A 14,172-nucleotide genomic window follows, 5' to 3' on the forward strand; every position below is an offset into this window, starting at 1 on the left:
CTATGGAGTAGGGCCTTCTCTCACTCTCTCAGGCTGACCTGCACTGCGCTGTCCATGGTGCTGGCCTCCCAGCTCTGGAGACAGACCTTCCCCTCTGAAGGCCTGGGACAGACTCACTGCTCCTGCTCTGGGCAGACTTTTATATGGCTAAGCCGGGCCCTGATTGGCTGGCTACAATCTGCCTTCCGATTGGCCCTCTGTAAGCCCTTCCCTGATTGGCCGCGCGTCTACGCAGGCGCCTAGGCCTGCCGCAGCCCAGTCTCTCTAGGTGTGGGGTAATCGCCTCACCACAAAAGGCTAAAATGAATTATTTTAATCAACCAAGGTATATTAAACTACAAAGACTACATGAAAGCACCATCAATGATTTGGCTTAAGTGCAAAGAAGCCAAATAATCAAAGCTATGGTTAAACTATAAGCAAGCCATATTCTGTTTATATACTGTACCCCACTGTACCTCATGGAGAATCAAAATGCGATCAAAGCCCCATTCTGCTAGGCACTGTACAAATGCAGAGTCAGTGTCCCTAAAAGCTTACGATATAAATATACAAGATCAACAACGATTAGAAGGTTTTATAGTTATCCCCTTTTCACAGATGAGAAACTAAGGCACACAGTAATTAAATTATTTGCCCCAGATCACAAGGGAAGTCTCTAGCAGAGCTAGGAATTGAACCCAGATATCCTGAGTCCTAGACAAGCACTTTAACCACAAAATCATCCTTCAGTTGTTGTGCGGTTGAGGTAAAGCTTCAGGATTCTCATGGGTTTGTGTATTCTGTAAATAGAACAAGGGGGAAATACTATTTTAAAGTCTGTCTCTCCAGTGCAAGAACATAATAGTTTTCTCAACAGCAGGAGCATAGAAAGGACTCTTTATGGAGATCTCAGATTTACATTGCCTATCCCAACCTTTGCAGGCAATCCAAAGCAAAGTTAATACACCCCTGAGCATATGCATGATCCTAGTGACCCTAATGGGACTCTGGGTAAAGGGGTATAGGATAGCAGATTTTAATACAGGATCAGAGTTATACAGTTAAAAAAACCGCAAACGAACAAAAACCTTACCAAATTAGGGTATCTTGCCGTAGCAGCTGGGAGCTTACCTTCCATCGCAGGGAGACAGACACATACTGACTCTTCTAGATGGGTTTGTATTTGGGCAGCTAGCCCAAGCCTCCACTTGTGGTTTCAAGGCTACACTGCTATTTTAGCTCACTAGCTCAAGGAGAGCTAGTGTCTGTCTTTCTACCTGTGCTAGGAAGCAGTTTAGACATATCTTTAATGTGAAGTTGCCAGATTAGTGTAAAAACTTGAATGAATCCAAAAAAGGAATGGATTTTCTCAAATCATTGTTTGATAACTTTGTTTTAAGGGTGGTAACAAATATGTAAAACCATCTAGGAAAGTTATTAGTAATGTGAAATTACCTTATATTGCTATTTTAAGAAATCCATAGAGTTATTTAAGAGTATTTATGTATTTTTCTGTTTGTTTTTTAGTATGGGATTTCAGCCTGTGCAGTGGCATGAAATTATATTTGGTGTTAACAGACTTAGCATGATTTCACGGATTGTAGAAAGCAGGATACCTGGGGTGGCAGGGAGAAAACTGGAAATTACAGGAAGTAAATAGTATAGTTTTGTGCTACTTTCAAAATTTGAATTTTCCTATAAATTTTCTTAAGGGAATATGTTAACTGGGAACTTCAAAGTCCTCTTTCATTTTATGTATGGGTGAGATTTTCAAAAGTATGAGAACTGTACTGCTAAGTCATTTGGGTTCTTTTGAAAAATTCCACCTTATACCTGCAATTAAATGGACAACTCATTTGGAAAGAAAGATGGTGGATTTAAAATATATAATTAAGTCAATGAAAAACACCCAGCCAGTTTTTTTTTTTCCACTTAACTACATTTGTTTGCAATATAAAAATTGGATACTTCAAATGTGGCATATTTCACATTATGAAAGATCATTTTCCTTCCATTTTATTTGTATATTATACAAATGCTGGTGTCTTATCCTGCTAACAAATGCAGTTTTCACTGTAATTTCACTGAAATTCCTAAGCACTGCATAACCTGAATCATGCATTAAGACTGTATCTTACAAACAGAAAAGAGGGTTATCAAACACTTTCATTTGTGAGCATGATACCAAAATGCTGTTAATATAACTCAAACTTTAGTGCAATATATTGTGCTACAGTATCTCTCTCCCCATCTAAGGATCAGAAACAGGAACAGACTCATGTCTAAAGTATGTTGTCATCTGTCTGATGTTATTAAAAGAGCTTCTGTTTCTATACACCCTGTTAGAAGATTTTGGTTATTTCCAATAGGGTATAAAGAAAACAGGGTGCATTGTACAATTTTTTCTACAGCTACCTCAAGTGGAAGGGGGGAAATGATGTGCTTGCAGGCCGGCTGAGCACAAAGGGACAGTTAACAATGACAACAGCACTAGAAGCCCCAGTATGGTATATCTGGGTGGAATGGGACCGGCCTCTTCTCCAAGTATGTTGGCAGGACATTGAGGTTGGGGGAGAGATCTGACTGCACCTGTACTAAACAAATAGGTGCCTCTCCTTACGTTACCTCAGAAGCCCAGGAGAATATCTGTCATAGACTGCATAATAGCCTCTCATAGCCTTGTAAGAGATGTACCTAACAGTGTCCTCAGCCTATCCATTTTTGTGTTTCTGCACAAGTATGTGTTATGTTGAGGCAAGGTATTGTTATATTCATCTCAATAATCTCAAATACTTTCTAAGGACCAAATTTCTCAGAGGAACAAACTTTTGCCCGTTTGAATAAATCATGGTCTTCTCTCACAAACTGCTGATTCCGTGACACAGCAGACACTTACAAAACTGATTCCCAGTTATAGTAGTATGCACGAAGAAATGTTAAAGAAAAAAATATCACCTAAATAAAAACATTTCCTTACAGTTACAGAACTTAAATTTCAGCTTCTGTCTAAACAATGGCTCATGGTGAAAGTAAACTGTCCTTGATACAAGTAGAAAAGCTTTCCTCTTTGCAGCCATATGAATCTTATTCTTCTAGGTGGCCTATTAACTCAGTACTTTATGCACACCAGGGCTGTGCTCACAAAAACACAAAGCTGGAGTCTGTGCTTCACCTCTCCGGTGGCATAGCACAGAAGGAGCTCCCCAGGAGGAAAGGTGGCAAAAGGCAGTCTCCCCATAATTGCCTACATACTCCCTCTTCTACTGCCCAGAATAGCTACAGACCAAAATGCCATTCTCCCTCCAGTTGCCAGCCTACTCCCTGTGTCAGATGCTGGGTATGCCAAGGGGAATTCTACATCCAAGGCCACTGCTATAATTCCCCAAGCCAGATTCTACCATCATTATTGCTAATATGAGAACACAGTAACTCCACTGACACCACAAGAGACTCTCCAGATTTATCTGAGTTGAACTGAGAACAAAAGCTGGCACCCTCACTTTTTGAGTCATTTGGATGAAGCTCAAACAGCAAGGCACAGGTGATGGCTGGTAAATGGTTGCACATCTAGTGGAGACAACTCCTGTATCCTGTACAAGGTTTGCAATCCAGGGATCCCAACCTGCTCCTTGAAATTCAGGTACCACTGGCAGCCATAAGATCTTTTTTGATCTTCACTTGACAAGATTGTTGCAACCTGTTCTCTCAGATTTGGGCATTAACACAATAACCAGGCTTTTATCAACTCTGTTTTGGATTTCTACATTATAGTCTGAAGGGATCACCTGGAAGGCAAATCAGAAACTTCAGATGCCACAAAATATAGGTGTTCATTTGCTTAGTGATGTGTTTGTGTGTATATATAATTTTATATACACCAGTTGAGTATTAGATTACAGTGACCTCTAGTCTGTTTCCACGAGCAGTTCGAAGTGTTAGTTTTGATCTCTCAAGACCTATTTCGATGGCTGCTGTCTCTCTTAGAGGATACCTCCTTGCTATTCAGGTTCCATCTTGATAAAAAGCCCAACTGAGCTGACTCACTAATGGTGAGTCTTAACGTTTGGCCCTGAACTGTGAAATTCTCTTCTGATCAGCCGAACATAGCCCCATTTTGAAGACTTACAGGATAAGTTGCAAGACTTTTGCTTGAATGGTTGGCTTTATCAAAATTCCATGGGTGCAATCCCATCCCATTGACATCAATGGCAATCTTCTCATTGATTTGAAAGGGGCCTGGATTTCACCCTGTCATTTATTTATTTAAAGTTCAGTGGGAACAAAATTGTGCATTTAACCTTACTGTGTTTTGTGGGGATAATAATCATTATTACCACCACACCCAAGTTTGTTGTGAGGCTGAATTAATGTAGTTAATATTTATAAACTGTTAAAGATACATGAATAAATTCCGATTCTACTGAAATGAATGGCAAAGCTCCCATTAATTTTAATGAGACCAGGATTTTGGTGTATAAAGCATAAGTGTTAAGTAGTATTATGCAGTTGTCATTTTTGAGATAGTATTTCTTGTTAAGTGACACATACATTGCGTTATGGAATGAGAGATTAGGATTGTTTTATAAAAGAAAGATTCATATGGTATGTTGGGGAATATCATTGGCTAGTGCTTTTCCAAAGTATTTTGTTTTTAATGGAAGGATCTTTTCAATGTAATGTATATAATTTTGAGGACTGTGTAACGCTAATATAATGGAGATTTTATGAAGTCTTGAAGATGGTACCAAATAGGATAGATTATTACTCTGAAAAACCTCAGTTACTTGAACAATACAAACATTAAATCATTTATGAAAAGGGAATGATAATCTGTCTTATTTTTTACAAGACAAGATGAACACACGGACATGTCTAGTGGATACCACCCCTTTCCAAATCTTTCATAAACACCATTATTATTTATTATATCCATCTCTTCCTTTCATAATGGTTTAAGATGCCCTGCAGCAATTTTCATACATTTATTCTTATGCAGAATTTGTTTCATGTATTCTATATCTCCTTTTCAATGAAATGTTGAATTCCTTAGTAATCAGGCACAGCAGTTTGACAAGAAGGGTGGGTTTTTTTTCTTAACAATAGGTTCATAAAAGCTTAAAGAAATCCCGTTTTGAACTACATATCTTTAGGGACAATTTTGAAATCGTGCAAGCTGCAACCCATATATTATCAACCTCTATACAAACACCAGCTAAGTAAAAATAATTGTATGGTTTTCATTCACAACAGCATCTCTCTCCTGTAATATACTTTTTGTCCTGAAAATCATATGTTTAATGTAAAATACTGCCAAGTTTCACATGTTGGAAAAAAAATTCTACACCCCACAATGACTGAATACTTAATGATGCAAAATTGTTTTGTAAGATTAAAAAAAAAAAAATCAAAGGAGCCTATGGAAGTTAGGCACCCAAATCTCATTAAAATTCAACAGTTGGGAATCTAACTCACTTATGCTCCTTTAAAAACCCTGGTTACTATTATTAAAGTATTTCAACATACCAGGATAAAATTAGTGGTTTTAAGAGTGCATTTGTAAGTGATCAAATGGTCCCTTCTGCCTTTCATTTTAAACTAGACTGCATGTCAGAACATGTCATCATGCTCCAGCTTCTCAGTGATACTCCAAACACAAAAATCATCTCCAAAGGAAAAACTGCACAAGGCAAGAAAGGAACCATCTGTTTTGAAATGTATGTCAGATGCTGTCTCATTGTGATCTACTTCACTGGAACCAGATTATTAAATTTATAATTCCTAACTATTTCTTTTTAATTAAACAAAATTTTTGCTTGCTTGTCAGAGTTAAAAGTCACAGCCCTGCAATAAGAATTACAATAAAAAGGCAACAAGAAATGAAATCTCCTGTGCAGTTAAAATGAAATGAAATTTACGAGGCATTCTCAAGTGTATTTCAGGAACATTTTTACAACTATATTGTTTTAATCTAACAACTCCTAATGTTCTGAGTTCACTACAGGAGAAAACTGACAACCTACCTGACATTTTGTAATCCAGTTCTTTGCTCTTATTCTAGTTTGTGTGCTCAAAATATAAGTAGATTCACTTAGGTCCTCAAGTAGTCCTTTTTAACAATGGCTTATGATTATGTTTATGCTGTAACTTTATACCCACAAAATTAGTTTAAGAGTACAAAACTCCTGAATTTAACTCTAGAGTATATATAAATGTGTATGTGACTAGCATTTTACTATTACCACTGCTAAAGTTAGGGCACAGTTCTGCTCTATGCTCTATTATTAAATGGTGCATGAACTGGAATCCAAGTTTTTCCCCCTTCCAGGTGAGTACCCTAATCACCAGACTGGAGTCATTCATTCTCTGTCTCTGACCCAATGACTACTGATGTATTTCATACAGAGTGGTACAGTTTCAACAGCAGAGATTGAGAGACACCCACCCCCGAATACCCCTTAATCCAGTAGTTAGGGCACTCATCTCTGCTCGGGAGAAAGGACTTTAACCCAAGTCTCCCTCCTCCCAAGTGAATGCCTTAACCACTACATTAAGTGTTAAAGGAGGCACCAACAAGTGTGTTTTCTGAATCCAGACTTTTATTTCCTTTGCTTTTATTAAAAATATGCCAAACAATGTTTTGTTTGACCCAAAATTAAAGGGTTTTTTTGTTTTTGTTTTTTACTTGTCTTGCAAACGGATTCAAACGGTGCTTTTATCATGTGGGCCACTATCTGTCCCTAAACGAAATCCAACCAAGTTTCATCTGTGTCCAAAATCCAAGACATGAACTTTTAGCTCAGGAGGTGAAAAGGCAAAGCCATTTTTATCAAAGAGAGTGAAATAGGTACAGTATATGTTCTTGAATGGTAAGGATTGATATGTTATTAAATCGAGCCTTAATCCCTCTTTTATATGAAGGAAACCAAGTGCCCAGTCCTGCAAACAATTACTACTGTGTATACACTTATTCCTGCACATAGTTCCATTGACATCATTAGGTCTCCGAGCAGAAGGAAGGCTAAGTACAGATTGCAGGTTCCAGCCCATAATGAATAAAATGTTTTATTGAGAAGAGTGATTTAAAAAAAAAATAAGTAATTGAAAAGTAATGAAAACAGGTGAATCTACACATGTAGCTACACGAGCAGGGCCGGCTCCAGGCACCAGCTTCTCAAGCAGGTGCTTGGGGCGGCCGCTCCGGAGAGGGGTGGCAGGTCCAGGTATTTGGCGGCAATTCGGCGGACAGTCCCTCACTCCGCCTGGGAGTGAAGGACCTTCCGTCGAATTGCCGCCGTAGATCGCGATCGTGGCTTTTTTTAGATTGCAATCGGGGCTTTTTTGTTTGTTTGTTTGTTTTTTGTTTTGGCTGCTTGGGGCTGCCAAAACCCTGGAGCCGGCCCTGTACATGAGGAGGTTTCTACTAGATCTCCAGAAAAGCTTTGAAATGAGAAAGATGTCAACAGCAACATCATGCACCCAGAAAGTATCCCTGGTGACTAATATTGAAAGTAAAGTGGGTGCCATGAACTAGTTTGCTCACTGATCTGTGCTGATGGTAAAAAGATGAATGGCTATGTGGATAGCAATGCTTAGCATGTATGACAGGGAGTCTAGTTTAACATTTAATGTAAGGTGTTTTGCAAGTGACATCTTCAGTTAGTGATTTCATGAGCTGTTTTCATAAACCTAGATAAAAGCAGTTACTTCTGTTACCAGCAAATGGGTTAATTCACACAGAAAACCTAGCTGGGAGAAATTCTTCCTTCAAGAGATGAGGGCATGGTTTATCCAAGCAAAAGAAAGCTTCTAGCGGGATAAACTGTCATCATTTTCCTGCAAGTATTTTGGAGGAAAACATGCTCATCTTCTTCACCCAGAAACTGCCCATCCTATCCACTCTCAATGTATGGAAACCCAGTGCCCTTGCTGGGGAAGAAAGTCCTGTGGAGGGTGCCTTTTGGGCATGGATTGAGGCATACGCTCCTCTTCTCACTGTCTGGCCCTAATTATCATTTGACAAGAATGGAGGAAGTGATTCTGACCCTTGTGCAGTTATACTGGGAAAACTTTAGGCATTCAAATGTATTTTGGGAGTTTGATTTACCTTGTGTTGCCTAAAGATCCATCGTGGACTAGGTACATACTTGCTGAGTAGTTGAGTTTATCTTTAGTATGGACCCACTTCCTGTACCAAATTATGAAAGTTTGCCAAGATTGAACATGTTTCTCACTTCTCCCTCATATACTGCAGTTTCCTACTTCTGGTACTATATTAGCCCTGCTGACAGTTTCAATTTGTAAAGTGCAGTCAGTATTATTTAGTGGCACATATACTTAAAGTCAATAGATCTGCCCATTGCATCTTAGGGCCTTTTTAAACAAATATGGCTAATGCATTCATCTGGGAATTTAGAAGAACAGGGGATTACCCACTCTTTCGGAAAACCTGCAGAAGGGGGCTATGTTCCTATATGCAAAAGTCTCTCCATGGCAGTTCATGTCTTACTCTTAGAAGAGCTCAGGAGGGCTTGCCTCCCTGCAGCAGAAGCCACAGGTCTATCTCTGAATTCCACAAATATTCTGGCATTTGCAAAACCAATCTGCACAGAGATCCTGTGCCTTTTTATTACATCAGGAATGCCATTACTACCTCCTCACATGGCCACATATCCTAGCAGGTAGCTCCAGTGTGGACGGAAGACTGTGGAAAGGTAACAAGTCAGCCGGTACTACATTTCCATAGTGAATTCTGTGGGGTAGGTAGACCTGGCCACTCTCCTTGTGCAGATCCCCAAACCTGAAGAGAGTAGGTTTTCACAGGGCTGGCTAATCCCTCTTTTCACACAGGAGGTGAGAGACCCATATGGAGAGGGGCACAAGTTTTTCCACCTCTGTCCCACAACAGAAAATTGAGCTGAAGTTCTCCTGATAGAGCATCTGGATATTCAAGGACATTCCAATACAGTGGCTGAGAATCAAGCTGAAAATCTTTTTTTTTAAACCCATAAATAAGAGTGCCTTGTTCCCAGATCCCTAGATTTTTTTCCACCAATGCTCTATTCCAATGTTGGCTAGTTATCGGTTGTTCTGAAATGCTGATGCATTTACTCTAACTCTGCTTCTACTAATAACTCTACCACATGGTGACATCTGTATTTCTACAAGTAACTTTTTCTGCATGGACTTCCTTTTTCCAAACCGCACATGGACAGATCTCTCATATCCACCTGTCAAAATTCTTCAAATTTAAAAGATCCAAGATATTTCTATATGCTCTTTCCCTCCTTCCACAGCAGCATAAACATCAATCTTAAGGGATGGGAAGAAGGATAAACAAGCTACATTTCTTTATAGGCCTACTGTTTCAGCTTAGCTTGATTTAGTAAGTTCTTCAACTGTGCATGCCTCACCTGATGCAACAGTTACTTACATCGTTACATCCTTGCTTCAGACAGTATTTTTCTTCTCTCTCTGCACTCTACCCAACATATATCCCCCATCACTCCACATTTTTCTTAAAGGTTCAGCCACACATCTGAAATTTCTTTATACCTATATAACAATGCATGTACCTGTACTGTGGAGGGAAATCTCAGGGATTTCAGTTTTCACCTGGCAACATAAATTGGCATTTCCAATTGAAACAATAGGTTCTGGTTTTCTGCTGCTCAAGGTGAAAGCATGTGAATAATTACCAGGCAGATTACACCAGCTTGATAGCGAACATGTTACCAACAACAATATGGTTATCAAAATAGAAGAAAACTTGACTAATAATCAACACATACAAATTTGCACATATCCATGCAATTTATAATTCACATAGAAAAAATTTCCAACTCCCTTAGATAAGTATTCACAATGTCAGAACTTCACAAGAAAAGCAGAGCTTTTCTTGACCTGCTGCTCACAAACAGGGAAGAATTAATAGGGGAAGCAAAAGTGGATGGGAACCTGGGAGGCAGTGACCATGAGATGGTCGAGTTCAGGATCCTGACACAAGGAAGAAAGGAGAGCAGCAGAATATGGACCCTGGACTTCAGAAAAGCAGACTTTGACTCCCTCAGGGAACAGATGGGCAGGATCCCCTGGGAGAATAACATGAAGGGCAAAGGGGTGCAGGAGAGCTGGCTGGATAAAGAATCCTTATTGTGGTTGCAGGAACAAACCATCCCGATGTGTAGAAAGAATAGTAAATATGGCAGGCAACCAGCTTGGCTAAACAGTGAAATCCTTGCTGGTCTTAAATGCAAAAAAGAAGCTTACAAGAAGTGGAAGATTGGACAAATGACCAGGGAGGAGTATAAAAATCAGGAAGGCCAAATCACACTTGGAGTTGCAGTTAGCAAGAGATGTTAAGAGTAACAAGAAGGGTTTCTTCAGGTATGTTAGCAACAAGAAGAAAATCAAGGAAAGTGTGGGCCCCTTACTGAATGAGGGAGGCAACCTAGTGACCGAGGATGTGGAAAAAGCTAATGTACTCAATGATTTTTTTGCCTCTGTCTTCACGAACAAGGTCAGCTCCCAGATTGCTGCACTGGGCAGTACAGTATGGGGAGAAGGTGACCAGCCCTCTGTGGAGAAAGAAGTGGTTCGGGACTATTTAGAAAAACTGGACGTGCACAAGTCCATGGGGCCGGATGCGCTGCATCCTAGGGTGCTAAAGGAGTTGGCGGGTGAGATTGCAGAGCCATTAGCCATTATTTTTGAAAACTCATGGCGATCGGGGGAGGTCCCAGATGACTGGAAAAAGGCTAATGTAGTGCCCATCTTTAAAAAAGGGAAGGAGGAGGATCCGGGGAACTACAGGCCAGTCAGCTTCACCTCAGTCCCTGGAAAAATCATGGAGCAGGTCCTCAAGGAATCAATTATGAAACATTTAGAGGAGAGGAAAGTGATCAGGAACAGTCAGCATGGATTCACGAAGGGGAAGTCATGCCTGACTAACCTAATTGCCTTCTATGATGAGATATTTGGCTCTGTGGATGAGGGGAAAGCAGTGGATGCGTTATTCCTTGACTTTAGCAAAGCTTTTGATACGGTCTCCCACAGTATTCTTGCCGCCAAGTTAAAGAAGTATGGGCTGGATGAATGGACTATAGGGTGGATAGAAAGCTGGCTAGATCGTTGGGCTCAACGGGTAGTGATCAATGGCTCCATGTCTAGTTGGCAGCCTGTTTCAAGCGGAGTGCCCCAAGGGTCGGTCCTGGGGCCGGTTTTGTTTAATATCTTTATTAATGATCTGGAGGATGGTGTGGACTGCACTCTCAGCAAGTTTGCAGATGACACTAAACTAGGAAGCATGGTAGATACACTAGAGGGTAGGGATCGGATACAGAGGGACCTAGACAAATTAGAGGATTGGGCCAAAAAAAAAAAAAAAAAAAAAACCTGATGAGGCTCAACAAGGACAAGTCCTGCACTTAGGACGGAAGAATCCCATGCACTGCTACAGACTAGGGACCAAATGGCTAGGCAGCAGTTCTGCAGAAAAGGACCTAGGGGTCACAGTGGACGAGAAGCTGGATCTGAGTCAACAGTGTGCTCTTGTTGCCAAGAAGGCTAACGGCATTTTGGGCTGTATAAGTAGGGGCATTCCCAGCAGATCGAGGAACGTGATCGTTCCCCTTTATTCGACATTGGTGAGGCCTCATCTGGAATACTGTGTCCAGTATTGGGCCCCACACTACAAGAAGGATGTGGAAAAATTGGAAAGAGTCCAGCGGAGGGCAACAAAAATGATTAGGGGTCTGGAGCACATGACTTATGAGGAGAGGCTGAGGGAACTGGGATTGTTTAGTCTCCAGAAGAGAAGAATGAGGGGGGATTTGATTGCAGCCTTCAACTACCTGAAGGGGGGTTCCAAAGAGGATGGAGCTCGGCTGTTCTCAGTGGTGGCAGATGACAGAACAAGGAGCAATGGTCTCAAGATGCAGTGGGGGAGGTCCAGGTTGGATATTAGGAAAAACTATTTCACTAGGAGGGTGGTGAAACACTGGAATGCATTACCTAGGGAGGTGGTGGAGTCTCCTTCCTTGGAGGTTTTTAAGGCCCGGCTTGACAAAGCCCTGGCTGGGATGATTTAGTTGGGAATTGGTCCTGCTTTGAGCAGGGGGGTGGACTAGATGACCTCTTGAGTTCCCTTCCAACTCTGATATTCTATGATTCTATGATTGCTGTTCAATAGCATGGTGAAATCCATGTAGCAACATCATACATAAAGTTATGAACATAAGGTGAAATCATGACTGAAGTGTGTTTACCAGACAAATTTGGGTAGTGTATAAACCTGTTTCTCAATGACAAAAGACAAGCTGACACCTCTAGCCAGGTGTCATCAAAGCTGATGGACAAATCACCTATCATGTGGGCATCCTTTGGCAAGGAAGGGGGGCAGGAACAAACAGATCTGCACCTTAGCATCAGACAGCAGACTCCTTGACTCCACCCTCACAGTGGGAATGAACATTATTTAGTGGTAACCCTCAGGAAAATGCATTTGAAAAGGTGACAACTATAAAAGTGGGGGCAGAAACACCCCAAGTTCTCTCTCCATCTCTCTCTCCTTCACCTAAGGCAACAAAAGAAACAGCCTATGGCAGGGGTCGGCAACCTTTCAGAAGTGGTGTGCCGAGTCTTCATTTAATCACTCTAATTTAAGGTTTCGTGTGCCAGTAATACATTTTAACCTTTTTAGAAGGTCTCTTTCTATAAAAGTCTATAATATATAACTAAACTATTGTTGTATGTAAAGTAAATAAGGTTTTTTAAATGTTTAAGAAGCTTCATTTAAAATTAAATTAAAATGCAGATTCCCCCGGACCGGTGGCCAGGAACCGGCCAGTGTGAGTGCCACTGAAATTCAGCACGCGTGCCATAGGTTGCCTACCCCTGGCCTATGGACTTTGGGGGAGAATCCAGCCTGAAACCTGATCAGCAATAATGCTGGGAACATATAGTAAGAGTATCACCTTGACCAAGTCTAGTTTGTTAAGTTTAGAAAGCATCATATCTTTATTTCTCTTGAAACCATTTCAGATTTTAACCCCTTATACTTGTACTCACTTAAAATCTCTCTTTGTAGGCTCATAAACTTGTTTTATTCTTTAATTAAAACTAATCCAGTGTTGTCTTTAAACTGAATTCAATTTTAAAAATAGCAAACGGTTGTATATTGATCCCCTTAGAGATGCAATGGACCTAAAAGATCTGGACTGTCAAGGAGAGGGCTGGACAGTGTGGAACACATGTTGCGGGTGGGGATGAATTTGAGACTGAGTGTATTGGGAGTCACCCTGCAGTAGTAAGTAATGCTGCTGGAAGCCAGAAGCCAGAGTGTGGCTGGTGTTTGCTGACAGGCTGCTGGGGTCAGAGCTTCTGGACTAGGGCTGTGGCTATACACAGACACTCAGGGTGTGATCTGCATGCTGTTTGTGAGCTGCGCACTTGGAGCTACAGCAGCAAAGCATGTGAGGCACCCAAAGTTGCAGGGTGGGAGTGACAAGCCCTCTTTGGTCTGGATTGCACCTCAGAATGTCATAAGTATCTTAATCAGAAGGCTGTTGATCTGCACACAGACTCAAAACGAGGACAGACACGTGGATTGATTTTTTATTACAAAAAAAACAAACACAGGAAAGAGGTGCTACCTGCCCATACTCTCTTATACCAGGCATTTAAGTGGTTCCAATGGGCATGTTACAGGGCTCCTACCATACAACACAACTCGAGGTAGGCTCTCCTCAGCCTAAACCCAGAATCAGCTCTTTCGAAGTCCTAGCCCTGCTCCCACCCTGTGATGAGGACAAAGGGTGCTCAAGGGTAGGGACCTCACTATTCCAAGAGCCCAAGGCCCATCAGCAAAATCCCTGCAGGAACAGAGCTAAGAGACTCAATATGGCCCTTGCTCAAGATTAAATCCCTGGCATTGGCATTAGCCAATCCACACTTGCCCCCCTACCTGGAGCCCCTCAGCAACTGTCTTCCTCCCTTGCTGCTGGGGCTGTCCCCCTTCACCACTGTTCCCATCAAGTTCCCCTACCCACTGAAACACATGGGTGGCATTTCTCAGTACAGGGACAACATGAAAGCTCATGTGAAGTTAGTTGAAATTGGGAGGAGATAAAGGACTTAATTAATGGGTCCTGCAGCCTCTTTGAGCAGGTTATCCTAGAATGAAGTGACTGCAAA

The 14,172-nt window shown here is 41.2% G+C and overlaps 1 protein-coding gene across 3 annotated transcripts in view; it reads right to left on the reverse strand.

Moving 5' to 3' along the window:
* The window catches only part of LUZP2 (leucine zipper protein 2), a 353,057-nt gene that overhangs the window by 318,071 nt on the left and 20,814 nt on the right, over positions 1-14,172 (reverse strand). The gene's annotated exons all lie outside the window — the stretch shown is intronic.

Source organism: Malaclemys terrapin, chromosome 4, assembly GCF_027887155.1.
Source record: "Malaclemys terrapin pileata isolate rMalTer1 chromosome 4, rMalTer1.hap1, whole genome shotgun sequence".
Taxonomy (NCBI): domain Eukaryota; kingdom Metazoa; phylum Chordata; order Testudines; family Emydidae; genus Malaclemys; species Malaclemys terrapin.